This window comes from Panthera uncia, chromosome C2 (assembly GCF_023721935.1).
Source record: "Panthera uncia isolate 11264 chromosome C2, Puncia_PCG_1.0, whole genome shotgun sequence".
Taxonomy (NCBI): domain Eukaryota; kingdom Metazoa; phylum Chordata; class Mammalia; order Carnivora; family Felidae; genus Panthera; species Panthera uncia.
The window spans coordinates 76,779,572-76,799,076 of record NC_064810.1 but is presented as its reverse complement, the minus strand read 5'-3'; the positions used below and the strand labels follow the sequence as shown (position 1 = coordinate 76,799,076).

At 40.5% G+C, this 19,505-nt stretch overlaps 1 protein-coding gene across 1 annotated transcript in view; it reads left to right on the top strand.

Moving 5' to 3' along the window:
- The window catches only part of TPRG1 (tumor protein p63 regulated 1), an 81,032-nt gene that overhangs the window by 37,449 nt on the left and 24,078 nt on the right, over positions 1-19,505 (top strand). The window lies entirely within an intron of this gene.

Below are 19,505 nucleotides of genomic sequence, written 5' to 3'. Positions count from 1 at the left end.
CAGATTTCACAAAATCTAGAATATTCTCTAATATATTTTGCAACATGATTAGGACGCAGAATGAGGCAGATATAGCCTAGTGACTAAAAGCATTGCCTTTAGAGTTAAATACATCTACATTGAAATTGTAGCTCTGCCATTTTCTGTTTGGAGCAATTCTTAGTAACTTGTGTAACTTGTATTCAGCCTTTCTGAGTTTTATTTTCCTTACCTGTAAAATGGACATAATTTTACTTGTCTCAGAGGCTATTGTAAAGATTAAACTAGATGACATATATGTATGTATGGCATATTCTACAAAGTCTGACGCATAGTAAGCCCTCAGTGAAAGGTAGTATAAAAAACTAAACCAAACTAAAGAAAGTCATCTGATTTGGAGGAAAGCTGACATGAGCTGATGACTGCTCCATGTTGCATCTAGAGACTCATTACCAACTTGTAGATTGTGACTTTGGATGGAATAGCACAGAGAGGTGATTCCCTCTAGCAAGGTGTCTAAGCAAAGTCACAGAGGGGGATATATGAATGAAAGGTAAGCAGGATCCATTCCTTCAGAAAGGCAGAGAAATTAGAGGAATAGTTCTCTAAACAAGGAGTTAGAATATTCTGTTAGGCCATGGTTCTTTATCTGGAAGATCTCTGAGCTGGCTCTGTAGCCACTTTCTGTTATCTCTCGGGTTACAGAGGACAGAAGGGGTAGTGATACTATTATATGTTCTCTTTTGCTACTCAGAGATTTTGCTGTTAACAAAATCCCATATCAGCATCAGCCATTCACAGGACTATCTATTACCGTGCTGGACTAGAAGGTATTTCAGATGATGAACCGGGTCTTACTTTTAGCTTTATCCCTCCAGTCTAGCAGAACATAGGAGAAGATACATTTTTAAAAGTATGAGTGTCGTGAGTGAGAAGAGGTGCAAACACAGTTCATTTAAATACATGTATTAATAATGAGAACTAAAGAACCTGTAGATCCTCTTAACTACTTCCTCTTTCATCTCCCTCCTCTAAGCTGTCGAATAGAGATAACCATAAACCCTTTCTGCATGTGCCTCTATAGGGCTAAAGGGAAGCTATGTTAATGGAGACTTGGAGAAGCCTTACATCTTCCATTGAAGTGAAGCTGATTACCATTATGGAGAGAACATAGGACTAGCAAACATTCTGGTTTCTGGTTTCAAGTACCAACCCTACCATTGCTATTTCCATTACCTTAGGCAAGTTAACCTCTCTGAGTCTTAGATTTTCTCTGTAATATGAGGATGATGCTATCTGTGTCTCAGGGCTATAATAAGGATTCATGACTCTAATACATGTAGGAGCCAATGTTGATTGCCTACCCAACAACCACTTACCCCCTTCCTCCATTCTAACCAGATCCACTTTCATTTATGTATCAACCCTCCTGTCCTCTGAGAAGTCATGTGATTCACGGAAGGTGGATCTCCAGCCCCAGGAGATGAGTGATTGGTTAAGCTCCCTCCCTTGTCAGTCAATGCTTTAGGCATGAGTGTAACCTAGTTCAAGCTCATTAGCTAACATGTAATAAGATTTACTATGAACCAGGTGCTGTCATAAGGTCTTTATATAAACCAACTCAGTTAATGTCCTATGAGGTAAATGTTATGAACTTCATTTTACAAATGAGGAAACAGAAGATCAGAGAGGTTAAGTACCTGGTCCAAGGAAACGCAGCTAATAAGTGGTAGAACTGTGTTTAAACCCAGGAGTTCGGCCTCAAAGTCTGTGCTCCTAGCCATTAAGCAATACTACTACTCACAAAAGTAAAAGTCTGCTAAAGACTTCAAGGAAAAATGTTCTTCATTGGTTTAGAAAAAAAAAAAAAAATGGGAAGAAATACCTCTACATTGTTGGGTCTGCATGTGAGACCAGGTATACCTTTAGCTATCTTACTACCATGAAGGAACGGACATGAAGAAAAAGGATTGTAAGAACCTGGTTTTTAAAAATGACACTTAGCTCCTGAGCCAAACAACCCCGGAGCTGTATTCATGTAGCATTGTATGCATGCGTGTTTGTGTGTGATATTGGTACTCTTTCTATGTTATCTTAATTATGCAGCACATATAATCTTATAAATATAAAAGTCAAATGTAATTGGTATTTTTCCAGTGTCCTTAATTTTTAAATACAAAGTAAACAATCATTGTCATCTTGGGGTTCACAAGGATTGAATTCTAGTTGTCCTCGACGACTTTAGCTTTCTGATTTGACTCTTTCCAGCTTAAGTACCTGTGAGTTTCACATTTTCTCCTCTTACCCCTGGGTCCAAACTAGCACCCAGGAAAGACCTTGAAAGGCATCCACAAGGAGAATATAAATGGCTGCAAAAGACTGAAAGTTTCCTAACCCAGGGCAATGTCAGTGGGCATCACAGCCCTTTCCAAAATAAATGAAGCAGGAAGCGTGGAATCTTAGGCATCAGCCAATGCATGAAGTGGTGTTATTTTGGGCAGTGGGTCATCTAGGTGCACCTGAAGTCATAGCTGGTAGGCGTTTGTTCTTTTCAGCATGCCAGGCCAACTCTGGTGACTGCTTCCACACACTCTTCTAACACCTTTATCTGCCCAGACATGCAGTTCGAAAGGCAGAGGGAGTTGGGGAGAGGGCATTAAACACGTGGTTTGTGTCTCATTATGTTTTGGTCTCATTTCTCCTTCCATATCCCTCCTCTCTCTTGTTTTCTCACTGCAGTTCTGTTAGCTTCCGCCAGTCCCTAGTCCCTGTCTTCTCTCCCTTTCCCCTCTTTCTCTCTGCCTTTCTTTTGTAGCTGATTTAATGGAGTAATATTTTCTGGGTTTTTCTATACAAATGCCTAGGGGCGCTTCAAGGAATACCTTTCCCAACTCCTTGTTTTGATTACTTCTAGTAGACATACACAGCTGGCCCCTTTTCTTTTCGAGTAAAACCACAATCCACTCGGCAAATCACTGCTTTTCATTTTGCTGGCTGGAGGGAGAAAGGATCAGATAGGCAAGACGAGGATGTGGAGGGGGGATGGGAAGATAATGACAGATTTGATGATAATTAATATTTTCTGTGTCTGAATAGTGAAAGTCTCGTCCAAGCCCCCCAGCCAAGCTCAAGTTAAACTCTTGGTGTGTGGGTTTAAGTGCTCTGCAGCCTGGCATGCCAGGGCTGGTCGAGAGTGAGTGATGCTGTAGATGTGGAATTTTGTGGTTCTCTTTTATTATGATTACTGAGTAAACCATGCATATCTAAAAAGGAAACTTTAAGTCAACTTCTCTCAAGGTGAATTAATGTATTGGGTCTGAGTTACCTTGCCCATAATTTAAATTACCAGGAGGTTTATGTATTAATTATTAAAGGCTTTGGAGTTCCTCGATCATTCATTTTAATTTTTATATCAAACTTCAGTTTTTTTGTGCACCACGCTTGTGCCTAGTTTTTTACAGTAATGGGTCAATAGATCTGATGGACTAGTAATAATTTTCAGATTCATTAAATTGGCATTTAGCTTCTTTCAGAGTTCAGGGCTGGAATGCCTCCTTTGTGACTGCCAGGCTCTATTCTGAGTCTTCTCTCAACAAGCCAAATAATCATTTCTTTTAGATCATTAATATAAATTAACAAACAAAATAAGATTTTCTTGTAATATGATTTGTTGGAAATCCTCAGTGCTGTGTTTTGTATGAATACATCTTAATAGAGAGTAACTGAATGCAGTTAGGTTACTTACTATGAAATTGATATTTTTAGCACTGTTATTAAAAATAACATTGGATGGAATCATGGAAGCCAAGAGAGAGGGTACTTTTATGATGCGGAAGGGTCAGCCCTACCAGTTAGTCATTCCACAAACTTTCGGTAAAACTGAGCATGGCGAGAGATGGTCACCCTGGTTTCATTTAATACTTGTGATAACCTTGAGAGGTAAAACTTGGTTTCTTCTTTTTAAAAACAGAAAACGTAAGGCATGGGGAGATTAAGTTACTTGTCTAGATCCCAGAGTTAGTAACTAGCAGGGCCAGGACCCAAATCTGATTGTCAGTTAAAGAAACCAAAGATCTGGAGAGAAGAGCGAATACTTTAAATTTACTTTGCTCTTTTCATGTTTGGCAGCAGACAATATCACTGGAAACTCCTCCTCTTCTCCTATGATCAGAATTGTATTAAAAGTGGGGGCAGATCAAGGACATTTGATAAAAAAAAAAAAATAGGTACACAGATGTAATAGAGATGGGCATCCAATGTAGTCCTGTTCGTGTTTCCTGACTCTTAACAATGTTTCTCCATTAACTTTAGGGAGAAAACTTCCTGCCAGTCCCCTCCCCCATTTTTCTTTAGCTTTCAAATTCCTCACTTTTTCTTAAGAATTCACTTTGTTATTTTCTGGAAGCCCCATTGTTGGGAGAAGAAAGGTGCTCCCAGCAGTTTGGCAAGTGTCGGGGGACTGGACTTGTGAGTCTTTCTTGCCAACTCCTGCCAGGCCTCTGGAAAGTGGGCCCTTGGTGCTGCAGGGTTCACTGAGAGACATAACTGCAGCTTCTCCGTCCCATGAGGACATCAGGCCCAAAGTGCTCCACGGAATCACACACATCAAAAGGGTGTTCAGTGCCCCAAGTAAGTGAAGAGGTATCAGACTGTGCGAGGTCAAATAGGTCTCCGATGAATGCCGTTCCAGAGTACTAACAGACTAATGTGCATTGTGGATGTCTAAAAGAGGGGTTTCACCAAAGTTCTTTTTTTTTCCACAGTGCCTTTCTGTGTATAAATAACCCAGACACTGTGCCTAATTTAACATAGCTCTTTCTCACAACAATCTTTGAAGGTATGCATTAACTCTCTTTGACCTGGGAATTAAAGGGGCTAATCTCTTGTCGAAGAACCTGCAATTCTAGTGGTCCTGGTAGGATTTGAACTCAGGTCCTTCTGACTCCAAAACCCATGGTCTTCTCTCATGCAATCCTGCCTTGTGCTTTCTCCATAGAAACTTCTCTGACATTCCACACACAATGATTTCTCTTTTCCAAGTACATATTCTAGGCCACTTATATCAGTTGGTGGTAGGCATTTTCGAGAAATATGTTCCAGCTTATCTTGGATTTGCATGAGTAGAGGTACTGCTCTCAAAAGTGGAGACCCAGAAGACATGGTCTGACCCTTCGCTTGACTTATCTGCTGTAACTTGCCCACTAGCTCTTGCTGCGAAAGATATGTTGTCTTCCGTGGTGTTTCTTGAAAAATTGCCAAGCAAATGTTCTAGCTTTAGGGTCCTTGCGTTTGCTCTTCTCTCTGCCTAGAATGTTATTCCCCAGATATCTATCACATGGATTACTCCCTCATTTTCTTCAGATCTCTGTTTAAATGTCACCTTCCCAGAACCCTGACCACCTTATAGAAAACAGTAATTTTCCCTGTCATATCAGTCTTTTGATTTGCCCTACTTCTTTTTCTCTATATCACATATTTCCACCACCTGTTATATGTTTGCTTGTTTCTTACCTGAGTCCATGAACCAGAAGCTGAAGTCCAAAAGAGCTGGGACTCGTTTTGGTTCACTGCTGTGTCCCCAGTTTCTAGGACAGTACCAGTCCAGACCAGGAGCTCAACACACAGCTATTGGTTACAAGTAAGTGAATAAATGTTTATTCTGTGTTACCCCGCTCCCTGCCCCGTTACACACAGCCAGACCATGGAAGCAGATTGTTCTCCCTCAAAGGATCAGTCATATTCTCCTGCCTGGGGATGTGGAATTGAGATTCAGAGACACTAGTTGGGAATTGGGAATTGGAGTTGAGGTAGGATGGGCGAAGATGTGCAACTCCAGGTTTGTAGGCTAGCCATGAACCTATGGGGACAGAGAAAAAGATTTCGTTCTCTTTCCAAAGAGAGAATAATGATATAGCTGCACAGAGAAGTTCAGTCATAAGAGACCATGTGACCTGGGATAGAAAGAAGGAATAGCTGTCTGGGTTCCTGGGCAGATTTACACTTTCTGTTTTCTGCTGGGAAGTTAGACTGTAATTCTCTATTAAGTTTTGGGAGACATCTGCGTATCCTTATAAGGAACTCGCCTTTTTCACTTGGGTGAGCTTAAGTGGTTTTGTTATAAGGATTGTATGCAGCTGTTAAGACTAACAGTGGTTTAAACACTTGCTTATGAAAAAGTTCAGAGCTGGCATCCAGTGATGGCTCACCAAGGCCATCAGGAATTCAGCCTCCCATTCTGCTGTCCTTCCCTTGGAGACCGCAGTATTCGTGCTGTCACCTCATGGTTACAAGACAGTGCTGTATCTTTTGACCTCGGTTCTACACATCAAACAGGTGGAAAGGGAGAGAAAGGGAAGAAGGACAAGGCAAGGAGTTTTTTGGTTTTTTGTTTTTTTTTCTGGTGAGGCCTTTCCTTGTCATTTCAGAGAGAGAATCTTCCTATATCTCACTGTCTGGAACGGTGTCCCTACCCTAAGTAGAGAAATCAAGTATTTTAGCTTTTTTCATTTCTGTATGAGAATGGCAAAGGAAAAGAAGGTTGTAGATGGTTAGCTACTTCAACGGAATTTGATGCAAAGAGCAGGCAAAAGTACCTGCTACGTAGCCCAGGGTTTAGCTCTACTTCCTCTCAACTATTTTCTCTTTCCAGTTTGAACGTAGTGCATTTGAGAGAGCGACTGTGTCTCATGGTTTTTCTGTGGCCTTCAAAACACGCTGCACATATTGTCTCTATCTGTGTGCAGATGTGACTATGGACTTTAATTTGGTCTGAGAATCTTCGTTTCCACAAAACAAGGCTCAGCTCCAACTCCTATTAATTGCCATCTTTTCTGACTCCAATAGCATTATTTGTACAACTGCATGTCCTAACAGTTCCACAATTCCATTGTAAACACGTGCTGGTTACCCTGGGCCTTAACTTTCCTGATGAGCGGCTAACACAGACTGTCTTCATAGTCAGGGCTCATTGAATCCCTGATAAAGGAATCCACATGTCATTGAATGCTCTACCTCAGAAGTCTGTCAGAGGGTCAGTTGTTTACTATTTATTGGTAATATTTAATTTGTCTGCATATTTTCTAGAATTCAAATGGAAGTAATTGGTATAATTCCCCTGTAAATACTACTGTACACTTATGATCCTCTAGAAGGAGCAAGATTATAAACTTCACTGAGAGCTATTAGAAAGCTTGTTTTAGGTTGTAATCTGAAAATGTGATGATGGTAGACTTTGGATATGAGCACAAATGAGAGGGGAAGTAGAAGCCAATGGATTAGAGGAGAAAAGACACAAGAAATACTCGATAGCCCCAAGCAGTTCGAAGGGCATTGTGATTTTTTTTTTTCAGGAAAGTGCCTATACTATCGGAGCAATTTGCTCTGGCCACTGATATTCTAGAGAAGAAGTACTCAGAAGTCCTGGTGTTGCTTTACTGTTCTAAGTGCTATGGACATCACAATATCTGTTGGTACAGATGTTAGCATGGTTGAGGATGCTAAGTTAATGTTGCCCAGAAAACTCACTGGGCTTTTGTAATGACTATTTAAATACTTAATAGCTATTGTGTATTCAAATATTTAATGACTATTTACAATTTTCAACAAAAAGACAGCTCTTGAAGCATAACTCAAATGCATTCATCTTTGTATGTTTTCCCCCCAATTTAAGGTATGATAACTTTATCTTCTTCCTTCCTTCCTTCCTTCCTTCCTTCCTTCCTTCCTTCCTTCCTTCTTAAATGTTTATTTATTTTTGAGATAAAGAGAAAGCACACACATGGACAAGAGGCAGAGAGAGAGAGGGAGACAGAGGATTTGAAGCAGGCTCTATACTAATAGCAGAGAGCCTGATGCCGGGCTCCAACTCACAAACCCTCAGATCATGACCTGAGCTGAAGTCCGATGCTTAACTGAGCCACCCAGGTGCCCTGGTAAGATACATTTTTAAAGGAAAAAATCTCTTAGGTGACAGTGTGGGAAAAGATTTAGAGGACTAAGTCCACAATGGTAGGACTTTATCAACCAGTGTTATAATCATGGAAATGAGCATTTTGATTTTTAATAGAAAGCTTATATCAAAAATAGCAAGAGAAGAGAGAATGTATATGTGTGTGTACACATTCAAAATTTAGCCAAAAAAATAAAATTCTCAAAATTTTTTGAATTTAGACCAATAAGGTAGCTGCTTCACTTTTTTTTTTTTGTTAATAATATATTGTCTGTAACCAGCAGATGCTGCTATTTATGAAAAACTGATACAGCAAAGTTTATATATTCTGTTTAGTTCTTTCTGGAATCTATAGTGAGATTGCAGTGCGAAGTAAGAGCAAGCTCCAGAGGTCAATATATATTGCAGGAGGAAAGGAATGGCTCATATAGCATATAGCACCAGTATAAAAAGTTTTATACTACTCACTGTTTACTTTTGGGGTGATGCACTTATTTTTATAAAGGGCAAGCCCAATCAATCCCATGCTCCTAAGTCCCTAGTAACTGAAACACAGAATCTACCTTTTTTTTAAGTTTATTTATTTTTAGTATTCTATAAACCCCATGTGGGGCTTGAACTCCTAACCCCAAGACGAAGAGTCCTGTGCTCTTCCGACTGAGCCAGCCAGGTACCCACAGAGTCAGCTTTTTAAAGGACCCTGTGGCTTCTGTATTCCATCTTTTGTTTCCTGTGCCAACCTTGGACTTCTCCAATGTCCCCTTCATTGTTTTTCTCTTCCCACCTCAGCCTGGTTGGGGGCCCTCTTAGGTCTAACCCTAGGCAGAGGAAATCATTTGGAGCCAAATTGCACTTTGAAAACTCTTAAAGAGGCTTCATGTTCATATAGGAGGCAATTCACCTTCTGCAAGGGCAGCTTGCTGCAGGGAAGAAAGGAATTACTCAGCTGTTGCTACATGTATCCTCAAGCCACTGATTGGGCACCTAATATTTTGAATTTGGAAAATGACCAGCTTCAGATGGTCTTGCAAAAACGTCCAGCTTATTATGAGGTGGCTGAGTTTATGGGTGCTTGTATCTGTGTGTGAGTAGGTTTTTTTTTTCTTTTCCGATTCCAAGCATTTATGGAAAAGTCTCTCCTGTGTCACTCACTAATGTTCAGGGGGAGTTTAAGACTGAAAATAGGCTGAAAATAGCTGATTGAAACTTTAGCAAGTCTGGGGGCCCAGTGGTGGGAAGCACTCCACACCTGCATTTCTTCCCCTTGGCTGTCTCCACCTGTATGCCCCACAGGCATCTCAAACTCAACACATCATCTTCCCCCTATCTCATGCTTCCCCAACAAACCCGCTTCTCTTCTGTAGGCCTTTATTTATGAAGATGGCCTCATTATCGTCCCAATTATCCAGGTTTCACAAATCAGTCATCTCTGACTCTTTCTTATTTTCCTCCAAATCTAACCAGGTTGTCAAATTCTGTCAAGTCTATCTTTGCCACAGTTCTCAAACCTAACCCCTTCCATTTCTACTGTCATGATGTTACTTTGGGTCTTTATTACCTCTCATTTCGATGATTAGGGTGGTTTCGAGTGCACTTTAATGGGGTGGTTAAGAGCCTGGACTCTCCAGACTTGTGCTGGTTTAGTTGAGGTTCAGGCACTTGCTGACTATATTCTCTTCAGAATGTCTCTTACATTCTCTTTCCTTTGGTTTCTTTATCTGTAAAATGGAGATGATGATAGTTTGCCCTTCATAGGATTATGAAGATTAGTTGAGACTATTTATCTTAAGTGTCTGATACAGCACTAAATAAATATTGAGTACTATGAGGTTATTAGATCTTCCTGCCTCCAGTGTCCACCAGTCCTCACATTCATCCAATTTAACACTATGGGATTATCTTCTTAAAGTATCACTTTGATCAATTCATCTCTGTGCTCAAAATTCCACTAGTGATGCCCCCTTATCTCCTTATGCTTCACAAACTGGTATCCAGAAAATCTCAAGTAATGGAGTTGTTCTAGGACCTTTGAGAGGCCACAGCCTTATCTACCTAAAGTCTAAACTGTGTCCAGTGTTAAGTGGCTTGGATTTTAAAATATTTTTTATTAAAGTCAATCCATATAAATGAAATAGTGTAGGAAACATAGTTATATCATGGTAAGGATAAAGCAAGAATTTGCAAATGAATTGGGTCTTTAAAGCAAGTGGCCTTGGCCCTACAGTGGTAGTAGGGATATTCCACTGGCAGAGTATGAGAAGAAGTAACAAACAGCTTCATATCTTGGCTTATAAGACTTTTGCAATATGGTCCCAACCTACTTTTCTAGCCTGTCCATTTCTAGATTTGCTTTATATAATTCAGAACCTCATCAAATCAGACATATCAGTGTTTGCCATATGTGTCCCTTCATTCTACTGCCAGTGAATGAATTCACATGGTTTCTTCCTCTTGAATTGCTTTAAAGCATCCAACCACTGTGCCTCTCGTGCATACTGTGTGTACTTTCCTTTGCTCTAAATTCATCCATATTTAAAGTGCAAGTCTTCGGGATGATGAATTAATAGAGCTGATGAGGTAAAGAGAAGTGTTCAAGATGAAAGTTTCTTCCATGGTGTACCCTAACACAGAAAGCTGTCTTCAGCCCTGTTAGGGATCAGTAAAATGGATATTGTTTGTCATCAACAAAATCAGAAATTCAGGGGGAGCATTTATCAGAGAGCCATTGGATCTCTTTGGAAGGAACAAGATTTTGTTAAGGAAAAATCTCTGAATGGTTCCAGGGCAGAGAGGCTTGGCTGTGTTTGACGGTAAACTGTTGTAGATGAAGAAGAGGCTTGGGATGAGACCATTCTGGAGAACCTCTGCAGATATCTTTTAAGTTACATAGGCCAAAACTAAAGTAAATTCCCTCTCAAAATAGGGATCATAGGTACTGACTTTGGGTTATTTAAGAGCTAACTGAATGGGGAAGCTTTCTGTGACTACGTGCCTGAATACAGAGACAGTGGCAGTTTAGTTAAAAACAAAAACAAAAACAAAAAATAACCTAGGCAGACCAAGTTCTAGACCAAATCTGACCTCTGCAAATTTTGTGAACTTGGCAAATTGACTTTCTGGGTCATAATTTCATCATCTAACAAAATAGAAACTAATAAGGATATATGAATCAAATGAGGTTATCGGTTTATATGTAAAAACACTTTGTAAATTTTAATGGAGCTACCTTATCTGTGAAACAGAGATAATATGTCTCCATGTTGGGTTATTCTGAGCATTAAATGAGAAAGCCATGCAAATCACTTACAAAATGTTGAAAATAGAAGGTCAAAGGGAATAATTATTAGCCATCATTATCATCATCATCATCATCATCATCATTATTACTGTTTGTATTCTACGCCTTTGAAAATGTATGATTTTTCTTATGGTAGCATTTTGATTATGGTTTTGCCACTAATTTACGGTTTAGGGTTATAAAGGGATAGTATCATGATTTCCTTTACCCCTTGGCGAAATCTTTATTTCAGAAGTTGGGTCCTTAATTATTAGACATTTTGGCAATTAACTTTCATTTGCATAGTGCTTTGTTTATTTCAAAGTGCTTTCATAAATATTTATGTCATTAACTCCTGACAACAATCCTGATAATTAAGGAGAGTAAGAGTGATAAACACCCTTGGGAAATGGACAGACTGAAGCTGGGGGCATTGTTTTTTGTCCATAGTCACACAACAAGCTTAAGGGAAATACAGTGGACCCCTCTGGCTGCTGTTTCAGCGATCTCCCAGAGCTCTGGCCAGACCTGTGCTTATCCATGGCTGCCATTTTAGGTGAGCTTCTAGGGGACAGGTACTAACAATACAGATGCCTTCTAATTCTCCGGACACCAGCGGCATTCAAGCATGGAGTAGGACTTGATGACCACTTCTCCCACTCAACTTTTTAAAAACTTGAAAATATTTTTCCTGTTTTTTCTTGATGATCCTGAAGATGACAAGAAGTTGTAATTTGTTTGAAAGCTTTTGCAGCATCGGTGTAGGAGCTCCAGAAAGGGAGTTAAAACGTTCGCAGTTGCAGGATTTACAACAGAATATTAAGAGTGATTATCTCTGGGTGGTGAGATTAAATGTAATTTTCCTAATTTTTTTCTTTTTTTTTTTTTTTTTTTTTTTTTGCTTATCCATACTTGCTACCTGTTTTTTTCTCCCCATTAAATTTTATGTAAAAATAGCAATTAAATTAGGTTGGCAACAGTGCCACACTTTGGAACTAGTAGGTTTCCTTGACTTGCTACCTGGGTAATCTTGGAAAACCTCCTTCACCTCCTTGTTTCTCAATTTCCCTTCTATGAAGGAAGATTCACCTCCCTGTTTCTCAGTTTCTATGAGATAAGAATAATGACAATCATAACAATACACGACTCACAGGGTCGTGGAGAGATTAAAAATAACATAATGTAAGGATCTTGGCATGTGATTGGTGATCAGTTAATGTATGTCTACCACCACCTGTATCTCTCCTTCCCTCCTCTTCAAACTTATAATAGTTACAGGCTAGGAAAAGAATTTAAGTGGTAACCCTAAATTCTATATGGAATTAAACATACTCTTTTGCAAAAACAGCCAAGCAACAGCTTTAGGGTGGTGAATTATCCTAAGTCTTCATTCTTTCCCACACGTCCTTTGATAATGGGCTCTTGCCAGACATGGCAGTTAAATGCCACATGGCAATGAGCAAAGAAACCTGGCCAGATTATCATGGAAGGGAAATCAGGGAGCATCGTTTATAAAGACATCCTTAACCGTGAGGAAACAGATGAGAGCAACCTGTACTGTGTGGAGTATTCGGCTGCCTTCCAGACGGGCCAGAATTCAGGGATCTCAGGGCCTCATGTCTCACTTGTATTGGCCCTTGTTCAGATCACTGTGCCTAATAAGAACCTGCAGCCTCCATTTCAGAGCTTTGGCTTGGTTTAGGCAGCTCTCTAATTGGTTTATTTCATTCATTAGGAATTTCTTTTCTTTAAAGTTGGCGACTTGAAGCCAGATTGTGAGGAGAGATTCCATGCCACCCGTATCTGTTTTGTTATTCCCCGGGTTATAAATGAGGTGATGTGGGGGTTCCTCTGACAGTGACCTTAGCTTAGCTCCCAATTTCCAAAGAGTTGGAGGCCTGGTCTGTTTGGACAGGAGGACCTCACCTTGCACCTCCACCTTCCCAAACTGGGAAGGGCTGTGGTGGCAACATGCCTGCGGGGGGGCCAGCCACTTTCTTCTTTCCTGCCTCACTTAACACTGCGGGCTTCCTGATCAGGGGTGTGGATAAGTAAAGAGCTCTTTCACCCCTGGAGAGGGTTTGGCAGAGTTTCTGGAAAGTGGGGAAAGATGTGGCAGGAAAGGGAGCAAAGAAACGTCAAGAAGGGCATTGCTACACCACAGACTCTTCAAATTCAGCTGGCCCAGGAGTGAACCTCTCTCCGTTTCATACCTGTAGTGACTGCTCTGGGCAAGGGCATCACTGTCTGCTCACTTACTCGGGATGCAAACCTCAGGGCCATAGAATGGTTGTGAAAAGGGTACACTGAACAGTTTTTCAAGGATATTTTCAACCGGAGCTCCAGATTCTGTTATCTTTAACCTTGAATTCTACCTCATTCTCCTCTGTATTCTTCTTGGCACTGCCCTGCTCCAGATCTCATGATTTCTCCACATTGAGGCTCCTAACTGGTCTCCTTTACATTATACCAACTCCAAAGTCATTCTACCCTTAAAGTTCTGACCATTTAATCGTTATAAATCAAAGTCATGGTCAAGTTCCTATCTCTCCCCCTATTAGAAGCTTTCTTGGGGCACCCGGGTGGCTCAATCAGTTGAACATTTGAGTCTTGATTTTGGCTCAGGTCATGATCTCATGGTTCATGAGTTTGAGCCCCACGTCAAGTTCTGCACTGATAGCACAGAGCCTGCTTGGGATTTTCTCTCTCTCCCCATCTGGCCCTCCCCCGCTTGTGTCCTCTCTCTCTCTCAAAATAAATAAATATATTTTTTAAAGCTTTCCTCAGCCTGCAGTTGTTTACAGGATAATGTCTTACAGGATAAAGATGAACTCCTCTGCTGAGTTTTCACTGTCTTCTATTAACTGACTCCAATCTATCTGTCCAACCCCTTGGTTAACTTCTCGAGTACAGTAGGTTTAAGTTACCTTGGAACATTCAACAGTCTCTGTACATGCTTTTACAGTTTCTCGGAATACTATATAAAGTTCTCAGAATAAGAGATAACTGGATGCATAAAACAATGTGAATGTCTCCTTATAAGTTTACCTTTCCCACCAGATGGTTCTGTCCATGGGGGACTGATTAGTGATTTTTGAAGACTGGAGTTTAAGTTTACGGAGAATGATAAAAGTGAAGATTTGGGATCCAGTGTTCAGACACTGTGTTACCTCTCCAGTGATATGTAAGATCCTATAGGTGGGAAGAAAGAGAAAAAGTAAAGGAAAATAAAAAAGCTATTTGTTGGAACCAATTCTAAATTATGTAATAGCCGGATTGAAAGCATAATGTCACGATATAATATTGTAAAATTTGTGTTTGGGCCCACTTGGCTTAGGAGAGTGAGCAAAGGCAGAGTGGAATGATAAACTAACATTGCTGAGATGCTCTGTATCCTGCAAGATTTTTGTGAAGAGTCTGGCTGGAAAAAACATACTACCAGCCACTTCCTTCCTCTTCGGAGAGACGGAGAGTGGCCTGTGTACCGTAGGAGGGAGTACATAGGGCTTGAGGTCAAACAAGCCAAAGAGAATATTTCACTACTTTTAGGTAGGCTTTTTGAATAGTCTGAGTTGCAATTTTTTCAGAAATACAGACAATAATATCTGTTCTGTAAGATGGCCATAAGATGTGCAGATGAAGAGTATAAAGGGTCTGATTGATAAATAGCTAGGTTTCTTATTGTATCATACCAAGACTTAACCAGAGAGAGCCTACTGTGTGCAAACTATGTGCTTCTCTACTATATCCCTAATTGCTCAACACATACACAGGTGGTGGTGAGAAAATTTCTCTCTCATTCTAGAGCAGGAAGGAACTGGTTAAAGACTTTAAGCTCACAGACAACACTCAGTAGTTACCTGGCCTAGGGTAAGAAGTAGAAAAACTCCAATACTTCCCCACATTTCATGCCTTTGCATTATGTCCTTCTATTTGGAACATCCTTCCTCTGCGTCTTTGGGGCTAGAACTGACGAGCTGTCAGCACAGAGCTTGATGTGGGGCTGCAACTCATGAACTGTGAGATCATGACCTGAGCCAAAGTCAGATGCTCAACCAGCTGAGCCACCCAGGTGCCCCATTCTCCGGGTCTTTGAATATTCACTTCTTATTATCTTTGCATGTTCTTATTGCCACCTCTTTCAGGATTCACTGATCCTCAAGTCAGTTGTTAAAACTTCCTGTCTGTAATGATAGCTTCTCTTTTCATGGTTTTCTCCTTTCTTAGGACAATTATGTCCTTTCTAGTAGACTTTGAGCAACATGCATGCAAAGGAATCTCCTTGTTTATCGTCGATGAATGCTGCCTGGGGCAGTGTTTTGAGCATAGTTTCACTGAGTACACATTTATTGAATGAATAACATTGCCGCTAAGGTAAATTTCAATACTTTACATCTTTAAAATGATATTGTCTCTGTGGCTTTAAACCAGAATTCCTTTTTGTTTATATTCAATAAGGGTAATAAACTCTATGGGGCATCACTCATAATTGCAAAAAAAAAAAAAAAAAAAAAAAAGTCTGCTCTCTTTGACCTTTAAATTATTATGAAGAAGCTGCTTTGGTATTCTGAGACTCGTTTCTTCTCAGCTCTCTGAAGAAATATGTGGGGATATGGTAGAAGAAAGCTGTCATACTCAAAAGCATCTTTGGGGAATTGTTTGTGCATTCAAATTTTAATTTCAAAGATCAGAATTTCCCAAGGGTGCATGCTGCTGTAGTATGATGCATGATGCAAGATTAATTAAAGACCATGCTCAGATTTTGTCTTTGTGGCTCTTACAGCCATTTGGATAATGCTTATAATGCAAAAAGAATTAACTTTTCCAGGTACTGAAATGTCCTATCACTTCCTAATTATGTTGTGGAAAGATGATTTATTCGGTTTCATTTTTAAACAATTTTTTTTTCTTCATTTTTTAAACACTTAAGCCATTTCTTAAGCTTTGGCCAAGGAAGGCTATCTCTCTCTCTCTCTCTCTCTCTCTCTCTCTCTCTCCATCCGTCCATCAGTTTCTTTATTATCTATTTGGGCTCCACCTCCCTTAATTCTAAAATAGGAATTCTAATTCTAAAATGGAAATACATTTTATGATGAGCTGATGATTTAATGCCTGTCCTACCAGGATATAACACATTAAATTCCTTTTGCTTTTGCCTTGAGCATTTAGCCTAAATAAGTCATCGGGAGGATTTGTTTGTTCTGCCTTTTAGTTTCTGATCAAAAGCTTCCTTATGAAAGATCAGGTGCCAAAGGTGGAAATTAACTATGAGCTGTATTTTCCATGTCTACTTTCTCCAAAGTCAGTTTAAAAAATCAACTCTTCATAATGTCTTTTAGCAGCAGCAGGTGTGAAAAAGACTTAGAAATTAGAAACTGTATTTGATGGTGAACTCCAGGTGAGTCAGCAGTGTGGTAAGTTACCTGCACAGCTAATGTTGTTGTTGGCTAAATTCACTGATGTACAGCTTCTGGAAGGAAGGAAGGAGTTGTCATGGTATATTCCACGGTGACTGGGTCACTCTTGGTGTATTGTCTTCCTTTCTTGGCTACATACTTTTATTACAACATTGAAAAACTGGAACATATTCAGGATAGGGTGACCTGGCTGGTCAGGGAATTTTTACTTTGTCAGATGGTCAAATGAGGAATGGCTGAAGCAACTAGGTGTCTGTTGTTATTGTTTCTCTCTGTCTTTGTCTCTGTCTCTCTCTCATGAGCAGGAGAGAGAGCAAACGGAGAGAGAATCTTAAACAGATTTCATACTCAGTGTGGAGCCGGGCTCAGGGCTTGATCCCATGACCCTGGGATTCCATGACCCTATGGTCTGAGCTGAAATCAAGGTCTGACACTCAACCAACTGATCACTCCCCCCACCCCACCCCCAGGTACCCCATTAGTCTGTTTCTTAATGAAAAATAATTTTTTGAGAACTTTTATGTTGTAATTCCATTATATGATAGGAAAACTATCTTAATTGCAGGCTTTGGATTTTGCCTTTAACCATAGATCATTGACAGAACCTTCTTCTCTTAGATTCTTGCCTTGCAATCAAATAAAAACCACTAGGCCTTCCCCTAGTGAATCATGACTCCTGCCTTAGTCCAACACCATAGACAGCACTCTTTTGATCCTTATCTTGCTCTGACCATTCCCACAGGCTAAGGAGCCCCCAGGAACATGGGGATATGCCTACCCACAGCATGTGCCCCTCCCCACTGAGCTACTTGTTACTGGGACCAGTGACATCAAGATCACCTAGGAGCTTGTTACAAGTACAGAATCCAGAACCTTAGAAACCACCCCACGAACTGAATCAGAATCTGTGTTTTAACAGAGTCCCCAAGTGATTCAAGCACACATTGAAGTTTGCCAAGCATTGTTCGAGGCCATGCTTTGGGTACCTGAGACCCTAGAATTCCTGGCCTAAATGGCCCTGCATTTGCTTCCAGGGCCTGTCCTTCCCAGGGCATGCCCTGCTGCCAATGGACATATACTTAAGCCTGAAGGGTGACCGAGAGTGACCATTTAGGAAGTCGGTCTGGGGTGGAACTTAGAGATATGGGCTGGTTGTTCTCACTCATGTATGCAAAGCTGCCACATTGAGGGACTAGATGCCAGGATTGAAAAATAAGAGCGGGGATCCCAGGTCTCTATCTGTATTGTTGCTCTGGGCCTGGGTGGAAAAGTAAAGCTCTGTGGTAGAAGTAAATCTTAAGTGAAAACAAAGTCATAAAAAACGAAGCTCATATGTATGCAAAGTAATACAACTGCAACGTGAAGATTAAGCACACACACACACACACACACACACACACACACACCCCTAGCTCCTGTATCCCAAAGCAAGTATACGTGGTGGAATGTAGGTAAATCAGTTCTATTTCATGAAATGTCTGGAATTATTAACTTTGCACATAGCTTATTATGTTATCCCATGTTCCTTCTTTGTCCCTCTTTCTCACCCCACCCCCAAGTGTATGATTTGGCAGTTTTTGGTGGATGCAAAAGGAACTAGCAAGAGTGCAAGAGAATTCGGAACTTTTTTGTCTTCTGATTTACTTTTCAGAGCTCTGCAAAAAGCGTGCTCGAAGCCTCTGATGAGAGGTGCCATGCACACTGCATCCAGCCCTATGATAGTTCTGCTGAGTAGGTATCTGTATCTTCATTGCAAAAGAGAAAACAGACTATGCGGGCCGATGTGCTTTTCCCAAGGCACCTAGTAAATGAAGGCCCTACATTCAAACCCAGGTGCATTGTCTAAAGTCCATGACTTGTTTATTTTATCAAAGTACCTCATAAATCATATGGGCATTTTTGTTGTCTGAATGTGACCTGTTATGGAGCATAATCACTTTGGGCAGGGATGGAGGGGGGCACCACTGAACACACAGTTCTTGCTGAACTGTTTGAATGGCTCATGTTGACCGTAACCAAGAGAGAAAGTGATGCTGATTGTGAACTATGTCTGTGTATGGAAGTTAGAGATTGATATATTTAAAATTTTTTTTAATGTTTATTTATTTTTGAGAGAGAGAGAGAGAGAGAGAGAGAGAGAGAGAGAGAGAGACGGCATGAATGGGGGAGGGGCTGAGAGAGAGATAGGGAGACACAGAATCCAAAGGAGGCTCCAGGCTCTGAGCTGTCAGCACAAAGCCCGATGTGGGGCTCGAACTCACGAACCGCGAGAACATGACCTGACCTGAAGTCATATGCTTAACCGACTGAACCACTCAGGCACCCCTGGACATTTTTCGTTTATTGCCTACATAACCTACTATATGGAATACCACAAATAAACTTCCCCATGAAATGTTTCTTTAAGCATAAAGGGGAAAATAAATAAGTATATCACACATAATCTCTTGAAATTTGTTCCATTTCAAATTCTTCCAAAGTGGAGAAAGCAAAATGTTTGCCGCCTCGAGGAGCAGGATCAAGGGGAAGTGTTAGGGAGAAGATTCGAGTTTCTTTTGTCAGTCAGAGCTCTCTGTGCCTGTTGCCTTTCTGGGAAGCCAGCCCCGGCTATTTCCCAAAGGCCCCTGAGAGCTGGGCCACAAGTCTGTGGAAACTGGTCTCTCTAGTTGTCTGTGTATTTATTATAGACAATCTACTCTCGATCTCCCTTGAGAGAAAAATGTTTTTCTTAGAAGCCTTTTTTTTTTTAACTTAGCTACTCTGTGCCTGTTGAAACTTGGTTTTTTGGGGTGCTCAAAAGTAACTTCCTTTTAAGAGAGAAGACCAAAACTTACACAAACCTGAGGCTAAGGCGATTTGCCAAATATCCCAATTTATAATAGAG